Raw genomic sequence first — 9,417 nt, forward strand, 5'->3', positions numbered from 1 at the left:
CCTACTCCAGGTGCCGCCATCAGGCATGCATTCAGGACCGCAAGGATCCATCATCTATCCTGATGGTGGGAGGGCAGAAAAGCCTGATACTTTTTGCCTTACCCTGCCTGTGGCTATGTAGAAACTGCAGAAAGGCTAGCTCTTCTGCAGAGGCATCTGGATTTTAAACTGCACAAAATTGAGGCTCTGTCCTGTTAAAAGTAGATAAATTAAAGTTTACTCGAGATGATGGCAGCATTGGTTACTCGGAAATAGTGGTGGGGAGGGGATGAACTATGGTCTCTTCTTCCCTGGCATTGCTATTCTTTATGATTGGCACTGTAGGGTGAGGTGAAAAAGCATCAGGCTTTTCTACCCTCTCGCCATTAGGATGGTGACGGATCCCTGTGGTCCTGAATGCATGCCTGATGGCGGGCACCTGGCGTGGGGTGTGGGCATGATACATAGGTGGGTACACCTGGGCTGAGAGACTGGGCTTCTAGGGGCGGCGTCACGGGGACACCAGTGGAACAGAACTACCCGGAGGGAGACACAAGAAGAGAAGCAAAGGCCACGAGAGAATGCCAGAGAGCCCAGAAAGACTGAAGACTTGCTGGGGTCTAGAGGCCTGCCTGCCTCCCAGCCCCCTGCCTGCCATCTACCTGGTCAATCCCAATAAAATCCTGCAAAAGCCATCGAGGGCTCCAGGACTCTCTTCCTTTACCCCGTCTGCTAGAATCATAGAAAACCTGCCCTGTGCCCTTCCTGCCCCTCACAAGAACTCACCTCCATGACCCTATCTTCCCTGAGTGATACTAGCATGCCGTACCCTTTATTCTTGGGAGGAAATGTGACCAACAACTAGATCACACCTTCATGGGCAGTGAAAAATCATTTGAAACTCCTTACATCTAAGGGTCAGCAGACCACTACTTGTAGGCTAAATTCATCTGGCCACCTGTTCTTGTAGGCTTAACAGAAAATCATTCACAAGCCCTGTCTTCAAGCACTGGTCACGCTGTATGAGTGATTTCTATTCCTGTCCATCTTCCAAGACTTTTGACCTTATGAAAGATTCCACTTTTCTTAGATGACACAGGTAACTCTGTAAGTATTTGTAAGATGAAAGGGGTTATTGGTGGTGTGGGCTTGGGCAAGTCAGTTCCTCTCTGGGTGCCTCAGTTTCTAATGAGAGTTATCTAAGGTAACAAACATTCTCTATATTAAGGTGAGTGTAGCCAGAAATAAATGTCATGTTCAATTCATTGACTCTTCTTGTCTCCAACTTTGAGTTCTCCCTTAGTGACCTTCTAACTACTAGTTGGCTCCCCAGGTTGTCAGTATCATGCAGGGGATGCCCTCACTAGATAACCCTACTGGGGGATATTTTAGTGTGTATGGTGCATGTATTGCATGTAGTATGAAAACATATTAAAAATCAACTTTCTTCATGTTTGCCTGGCTTGTGCAGATCTAGTGACATGTACTTTTTCCCAGGTCAGGTCACTATAAAGAATCTGAATGGGGGGCCTCCCTGGTGGCGCAATGGTTGAGCGCTGGGTTGTGAAGCTGCCTGCAGCCTCTGCAGCGCCGATTCGATCCCCGGCCGCCAGGAGAGGGTCCCACATGGCGCACAGACCTCTCCTGCTGCCCGCTGCTCCCCTCAGCAGTGTACTTTGTAAGTCTGTCTGTTCTGTTCCCAGCTCTGGCTCTGGTGAATTCTCTCACCCTCCCATGCTTCTGACTGTACCCAGTGCTTGTATAAATAAATAAACCTTTAAAAAAAAAAAGAATCTGAATGTTGCCATAAACATAGGGATGCAGGTGTCCTTTTGAATTAATGTTTTTGTGTCCTTTGGGAAGATTCCCAGGACTACACCTGAGAAGAGAAAGCAAACATCATACAAAAATGAACAATGCTATAAAATATATATAAATACATATATATTTTTAAAAATCTGAATGTGTAGTTTCTAGGGAACACAGTCTGGGCTTATGGCCACTCCTTCATCATCAAGGTGCACTTTCATGATAAGCCCAGCAAACAGCTCCCTGCCCTTACTTAGAAAACTTACTATGTGAGAAATCATGGCATTTTCAAACCAAATGGATATAAAAGCCCTCCTCCAGACCTCATAGCACCATACCCTCAGGAGGTGTCTGGTGAGTGTGGCATAATGTTACAAGGTTAGGGACTGATGTGTTAACAGTGTTTTTAAACCATCTTCATGCACTGTTTCCTTGCAGATGGGTCATCGTCTCTTCCCACTGCCATCATTATAAAGTGGACGGAAACTCTGAATTGAGATACATGTGACACAGGGAAATGTGCTCGCCTGTCAATGTTTCCCCATGAAAGCTTCCTGCCAAGGAAGACAAGACCAGTCCTCATGCAATGGCTGAAATTTGTTTTCTGGATTCTTCTGTTCACTTTTTACTCCCTTCCCCAAGTTTCTAACATGGTCCCCAGATTATTCTGGGCCTCTGCTATGACACACCAGAGGGGGAAACACTTTGGACTTTCAGTTCATTATCTCCTTTCCCTTTCTATTTTAAATGAATAATGCGCTATGGTGGGAAAGGATAAAGCTCTTAGAATCAAGTTAGCCTGAGACCAAATTCCTCCATTCATTGGTGGAGACTCAGTTTCTATGACCTGCTAAGTGGAGATAATACTTATCACCTAACTCTACTAAACAACTCAGCGTCCCTTCCAAGCTGGAATCATGCATTAATTCTTTTTATCTCACACTGCTCATATAATATAGTACATATAATATAGCATATAATTATTATTATATTACCATATAATTATTATTATATTACCATATTATTATATGTATTATAGTACATATATTATAGTACATATAATATAGCAGATGTTTGACACATGTCAAACATGACTTTGCATGTAATCTTGCAAGGATAATGAAATAGGAAATGTTTAAGCTAAAAGGAATGCAAAGACCTACCCAGTTGAATGTCAGAAAGACTTCCTGCTTCCCACTTCTGCACTACATGGTCAGCTGTGTATCTTCTTGACTAAGCTTCACAATCTCCAACAAAGCTCCCTGGGAAGCTACTGCCATTCAACTGAAATTATCCTAGGAGAAAAAAAAAAGTTATATGTATATATATATATTTACATATATATAACATGTTTTCACATATATATTCTGGATAGAGTTAAAGTTTCACCTTATAAATGAAGAATCCATACTTGAAGAGAGGATATGATTTTGTCCAAGATCACAGAACTAATTGCAGGATAAGCCAGAACTAGAACACTGTATTATAAGTCTCTAGATTGTTTGTGCAGTGCTCTATCCACTACATAACATTTGCATTCCAGCAGAAGTCCCCGTGCCAAGGAGTGAGCACTGGGGGATATTTATAGCAAGGACAAATAAGGTTTGTTTTTTTTTTTTTTTTTTTAGAGACAGGAGGGACTTGGAGTCATGTTGCTGTCACCCTGATAATTCAGAAGGCAAGTAAATTTTTCAACATTCTTTCACTTTTGAAAGCCTCTTCCAGACAGAGGTACAAGTTCCCAGCATCTAAATAGATTAATGGAGTACCTAGAGCCAGTGAACTAACAGTGGAGGGTGGGGGATGGGAGCCTGATTAAGTGAGCTCACCAATATGCTTAGGGTGCTCTGAGAGCTGGAGGGCGTGACCAGTCAGTAACCAGAAAAGTCATGGAGGGCTTAAATGTGGAAATAGCTTCTGAACTGATTCTTCCCTAAATAGTCATACTTCTCCAAACAAAGAAGGGGAAGGGTGTTCCATCTGCAGGAACTCTGTGCAAAGGCATAGACCTGAGGAGCCTGGCACATACACAGGAGCAAAGAATTCTGTGGTGAATGGGGGAGAGAAGGAGGGTGTAAGGAAAATGAGTTAAAATCAGGCTATTTTTTGCCTTCCATACAACGGACAGTCCATACCTTGAAAAGCTATGTTTTCAACCATTTGGACATCTAGCAAACAAAAGAAGGGCCTTGCACTTGCAATAATATATCAGTTGTATGGCTAAGCAGGAGGATTGCTGTTCTGCCTCTCTCAGTGTTGGGGTGGCCCCTGCTCTGTCTGCCTGCCTGCCTGTGTGTGTGGTTCCCTGTCTCAGCATTAAAGGACTGCAAAATCCACTAAAGACTCCAAAATTCTCTTTTCGTCTGTGAGAAATGACAACGAACCTACCTGGCCTGGGATGGTTACACAACAGAGGGGAATGAGGACAGTGTGAGCAGAGGGATCTGGAGGGATAAGTAAAAGCAATCTGCTTTGAAGGCATCTACAAAAGCTACTAAGTCAAATACATCAATAATCGCAACACTTAAAAAATGGATCCATGGCCTTCAGATGATCAGAGCTCAGAGAAGGAAGAGATGATTTCCCATGTGGGGCTAGAGACTACATCGCTGATAAGTCAGGCAGGGTTGGAAATGGTCATGTTCTTTTTGGATATCTTTAACTTACTGGACCAGATCCCAAATCCAGTGCATTGCCCCAAATGAGTGTCCATTCCCATTAATAAACACCATTCTTTGATCACTACTATATGTCAGCAGTGCTTAAAATGGTGTCTGGCATCTAGTAGGTGCCAAATAAGTATTTGTGGAATCAGTCTCTTAAATGATGTACTCTTACTGTGGCAACTGCATACTCTAGAATTTTCCAGGGCTTCACAACATGCTGTTCCTGATTGCCATTAGCACAACTGTATTTGTCATGCATCTGGAATTCTGACCTAGAAAATATGGTAACAGAACCCATAGACACAACACAGGAAAGCTTCATGATCATTTTCAAAAACTCTCCATATGCCAGCTGGAGCATTGGGGAGAGTAATGGGAAGGGAATGTGGTTTTTGTGGGCAGCACACCGTTTCTGGCTGGAGACCTCAGCCACTCCCTTCTGCATGGTTGGCTAGCCCCGTAGCCTTAGAACAGGGCAGCCCCTCTGTCTTGTTCTTTGCCCGCTGAACACCCAGGCTTTAGAAGTCTTGGATGAAAGTGGAAAGCATTAGTATCTTGGAAAAGATGTAGGTGGGGTGCCTGTGGCTTTGTTTGGGTCTTTCTAAGCAGTTTTTGGTTGCTCTTTTGGGAGAGGAAACTGCCCACATTTGCAGGGATGAATGAATGTGTTGTTTCACAAACAGTATCAGCTCCACACTTCCTGGACATAAGGTTTAATGTGCTTGACTGTCACCGTTAAGTAGATCATCAGTGAAAATCATTATCAACCTTGTATGTTCTTTCATTTCTAGTCATTCCACTTTTGTTTCGTTGTAGTTCAAATGTCAGAGTTACTAGATGCATGCAGACTTTTTTGAGTGGAGGAAGAGACTTGCATTATTTTCTGATTTTTTCACAGCCTATCTTTATCTCTCCCGGAAAATTTGTAATCTCTTCTGTATTCAGAAAACAAGAGAAGGCGGTCTTAATGGTTTCCCCATCCTCCCATTTACCCAAAATAAATATTTTAGTATTAGCTCCTTCATTGCTCTTACCACTCCATTTTCAAAACTTCTTAGTTCTGCAACCAAATTATTCTCCCATGTATCCCTTCTTGTCCAGCACCTTAATTGAAGCCCTGGATCTGGGTCATTCTAACTGTCTCTTAATTGATCTTCCTGACTCTTAGATCCTAACCAACTCAGCCTTTGCACTGCTCCCTAAACCACAAGTTAGAAGGTGACACTCTCCCCCTCTGAAGCCATGGATTCCTCCTCTTCTCTCAGTGAGTAAAATACAAAATTTTGGGCATGCTATTCAAGGCCATGATGAGTCTTGATAATACTTTATCAGCCAACCTTTGGAAGTGAAAAATAAATAAGAGAAAAACAAATTTGTTAAATGAACTGGACATGATACATAAAAACTACTGTCAAAAAAATCTACTGTAAAAAAGATACGTGTGTGTGTATACACACAAACAATGTAGGGTTTCTAGGCAAGCTCACAATGATCAATGTATAATTGTAGTCAAACTATTATGTATATGCCATTAAAAATATTACTAGCAATTCCAATTTAAAAAAAAAACAGTGAAACCACTAAAATTGAAAATTATCTTAAGAAATATGTCCTGGTCCCAAGATGGACAGACTACTCCATTTGTCTTGATAACTAACATTTACTATATGCTTACAATATTCCCAGGCTTGTTCTAAGATCTTTACAAGCATTAGCATTATAAGTATTTGTTCTTTTGCTAAACTTATGAAATAGACATTTTTATTTTCCTCATTAAACAAACAGGAAAACTGAGGCAAAGAGAAAATAACTTACCCAACTTCACACAGGGACGTGGGGTTTAAATTGAGGTAACATGGTCTCAAAGTTTCCACTCTAAATGATAACCCTAGAGTAAGAGCCCCTACAAAGTTTTATCAAAAAGAGTCAGGGCCACTTAGTAGCGGAAGATGCACAGAAAGTGTTGAAAATTGTTACCAAGAAGCCGGCTGTAGACAAAGCTGGCTTATGATGTTATGTTGAGGTCATTTTGATAATATTGATTCTTAATTGATTCTTAATTCATTCCTGTTAAAAATAGCATTAAATTTTTGACTTAAAAAATTAGCAAGTACTCTGTGCAAAAAAACTCACCCTAATATCCGGGTGACCTGAGGGTCAGATGGGGGTGGGTGGAGTCAGAGATGTGGTGACAGATGGTAAAGCTTAGAAATGGGGTAAGTTTGTGGCAACAATATTTGCTCATTTTAGAAAAATGACTGACTTGATATTTAGGGTCACAAAATGTCGATGGTGTGAAAAATGGGCTGAACAAAATGTTTTTCTTCAAAGCGGGACTTGCCTGAGGAAGAGGTTAGGCAGTGAGTGCTAACCACAGCCGCCTGGGCCACTAGTGGAAGGAAGCCTTCGCCCAAGTGATGGCAAGAAAGTCACTTTCTGTTCTGTTTGCAGAAAGAGCAAAGAATCAAAACACACTTTTGCAATGGATGAGTTTACAAAATTGCAGGAAGTGTGTGACAAGACCCGGAGGACAGAATACATATTTTGAAACATGTTCAAGCAGTATCTTTTTTGTTTTGGAGTATTTCCCACCTGCAAATGGGGATTCTTTGACGAAGTGGCATCACCTGTGGTATCATCCATGGCTCCAAATAAAGTGTTGTGAGAAAACTGGGATGCAGCGCTGGGATCAAATCAGGGCTTACCCCTTGCGGGCTGTCTTCTCTTCCTTCAGACAAATCTAACCTCGCTGCACCTCAGCTTCACTGATTACAAGGAGACCATAGTCCTACCTAAGTCTCAGGAGTTCTGGGTTTTAAATTGTGCCCCAGCAAGTCAGCCTTCAATAAACATTCACTAAATAGCAAGAGTGGCTGGGGGGATTCAGCTGAGCCTTTCTTTTACTTTTCTGTATGTCTTAAATTTTTCTCATAAACATATATTGCTTCTGCTATTAGACACAAACCAATAAAACCTATTCTTTAAAAAAACGACGTATTTTGTCATTCTTTTGTCATATTTTCACATTTGCTCTCCATACCATTGTCTCTGTCGTGTCCCTTTCTTCTATACAAAGCATGGTCCTCTTTACACAGAGATCTTCAGGAGACTCCAGGGGCAGTTACTCTGTACGCTCCAGCATGGCTTTCGGGGAGCCGCCTCACTGTTCCCTGGCTGCAGCTCATAAACGAGGCTAAGCTCAGTGGGAGCCTCGTGCCCACAGGGAGCTCTGTTCTTTCCATGACATACACGTTGTGTCCCACCGTTCCCTCAGTCTGCCACTCAGTGGCATGTTCCCAGTCACCCCCAGTCCTCAGGGAGCTCCATTTCTTTTTACCCCTCGAGCTTCCTTTATGCAGAGCCAAGGCCTGGAGGTACTGCCAGAAGCTTCGGGAGCAGCACCTGCAGTTGGTCTTTGCAAACAGAGAGAGTGTAGGCGATTGCATTAAATGCAGCAAAGCTCTGGCAGGAAACCAGAGTCTAATCTTGAAGCATCCCCTGGTTCTTTTCTTTTTCTTTATAACCTTGACTTTGTGGGTCTCACATCTCCATTTTTAAATTCTGGAGCTGTATTAGCAATAAGAGAAAAGAAGGAGGTAGGGGTTTAAGGCTGCTTTACACCAACCCCTAAAGTATTACCATCTGAAGAAGCATAACAGGGGAACTTCAGATCTGAAGCAACCTGGTCTGCCTACCCTCTCAGGCTATAAATAGGTCTATTTTCAGTCAAGGGGGAAGAAGGAAAAGGCCCCGCCCTTCCTGAGCGTGTAGGCTTCTGTGAGTACACTGTGAGGTTCAAGCTTCTCCTTGAGCTACTCCTGCTTGATTGTTCCTGTCTCAGCAAATATCACTGCCATCCACCAGTTGTCTAAGTCAGAGATCTAGGACATGTCCTTTACTGCCCCTCCTCCCCACCCCACTTCCAATTATATGTGCCATCCTGCATACTCTGATCCTTTAAAACGGCCCTCGAAGCCATCAGCTTCTCTCCATTTCCACTGCAAGTCAAGACAAGCATAATGCTTCACACAGTCATTGTCTTCCTCTGGGTTTGCTTCCATTGTCACCTTTGGGGGTGGTTGCCCAGGTTGGATTCTGGTTTTCTACCTGCTAACTGATGTCCCCTCATGGCTGCCTATTTTCACCTTCAGACAGAGTTAGGCATCCATCTCTTGGGTCCCTGCTGATCCCCTTTCCAGCACTTGCCAATTTGGTTTCTACATGGTCTTCTCACAAACATCTTCTGAGCTAGTGAGGCCAATGGAAAGTATACACATCAAGACCCTTCTGCTGCAGAAAAGACTCTGAGTCCAACATATTAAACACTAATAAGTTAATATTCCTCTGTTGACCAAATTCATAATCTATATAGGAACATTCATCTGGCTTAGTTTTCATTCTGATCATGCTGCATAACTTCATGGGGAGGAGGTGCTCAGAACGTGATAGAGTCCCCAGTGTAGCCAGGATTCCAATAGATTCATTTAGCATGTGTTAAAGTTTTGTTCTAGCCCAGACCTGGTGCTGAGAACAAAACAGTGTGTCTCGTAGATGGCTATCATGACATACAGGACCTCATAGGTTAATGGAAACTGACCTAGCCTGTGACTTATTTAACTTTTTAATATATTTGTTTCTGAATACCATCTTTACAAATTCCAGGTGTAGGATTATAGAATCATAGATTCGAGGAGTCAGGAAGGAGACACTCATTTAACTCAATGCCTTTCTGCCTTTACCTAATGTTTACATTTCTCTTGCAATATTCCAGTCGGGTGCTCATGTGACTATGTAGCCCCTCCTTGAATATCTCCAGTAACAGGGGATTTAAAACCACCTCAGAGATCTACTCTACTTCTAAACAGCAGAAGGGGTTAAACTCTTCTTCCCTATATCAAACCAAAGTCAGTTTCCATAAAACTTGCACTGTGTTCTGCTCTCTGAGCCTCCAACGCCACAATAG

Source organism: Talpa occidentalis, unplaced genomic scaffold (genome assembly GCF_014898055.3).
Source record: "Talpa occidentalis isolate TD23 unplaced genomic scaffold, MPIMG_talOcc4v2.1 talOcc4.3, whole genome shotgun sequence".
Classification (NCBI taxonomy): Eukaryota; Metazoa; Chordata; class Mammalia; order Eulipotyphla; family Talpidae; genus Talpa; species Talpa occidentalis.